Source organism: Sitophilus oryzae, unplaced genomic scaffold (assembly GCF_002938485.1).
Source record: "Sitophilus oryzae breed Bouriz unplaced genomic scaffold, Soryzae_2.0 scaffold_149_pilon_pilon, whole genome shotgun sequence".
NCBI classification, from domain to species: Eukaryota; Metazoa; Arthropoda; class Insecta; order Coleoptera; family Curculionidae; genus Sitophilus; species Sitophilus oryzae.
The window spans coordinates 1,997,768-1,998,800 of record NW_022146169.1 but is presented as its reverse complement, the minus strand read 5'-3'; positions in this window follow the sequence as shown (position 1 = coordinate 1,998,800).

Genomic DNA, 1,033 nt, shown 5'->3' with positions numbered 1-1,033 from the left:
TCTTCTATGTATCAAAATACCTTTTTTGATATTTATACAAACAAAGATACAAACAATATTATTTATTTCAACCAGTGTCGTCCATATACGGGTTATACATTGCATATTTTTGAAGAAAAATTGATACACCACTGACTTCTCTTTTCTCTTAAAATAAAAATTATTTTCAAAATCTCCGTTCATTTCTAAATAATTTTTATCTCTTGATTTTTCTCATCCGTGGCAGAGTTTTGCCCTTGTCTATATATAATAATAATCATCCATAATCAAGGGTTTTGCTTAAAAAATTGAAGTCAGTTTACTTCAGGGTCAAATCGGTGAAAATCTGATCCGCTGACTTTTGCGTGGAAATCGTTTCTGTGTCTCCTGGAAGAAAATGAATGAAACGTTTTTTTTCTATATCAAAATATGCATTTTAATGCATGGAAGACGTGTACCAAAAAAAGAACATCAAAGATATTTTGATAAAAAAATTCGAAAATTTTACCACCCTGTTTCTAAAAAGTTAAGATGTTAGATATGATGATACATTCATATGAAGTTTTTTTCTTAGAATAGGAATAGGTCCAAGAATCACCTCCTTAATATTAACATATCATCCTTAATGACAAACACCCTGTATATATATTTTTTCGAAGACTAACCTCCTGTACACCTGTAGCTAGAAAACTTTGTAGAAAACCCTAGTAGAAAACAAAGCAGAATCGGACCTATGTTGATCATGTTATAAAAATAAATCTTATTTTCACTTGTGGAATCTCCCCACCGAAGAAGGCGCAATTTTTTTAAAACACCCTTTATAGGTGTCCTTTTTTACCAGTTTTTTACCCAGTAAAAATATGATTTATACATTCCTACCAGAGATATAGAAGGAATACACTTCCATATCTCTGATTCCTACTAGAAATGTAAAATAAATAGTAGATAACATGTCCTTTTAAATTATATATGATCTAACCCATAGATTAAAGTTATGTACTTATTATCTTTGTTTTTTTTTCTTCTAGTTCTAGTTAGTTGTTAACTAATCTGT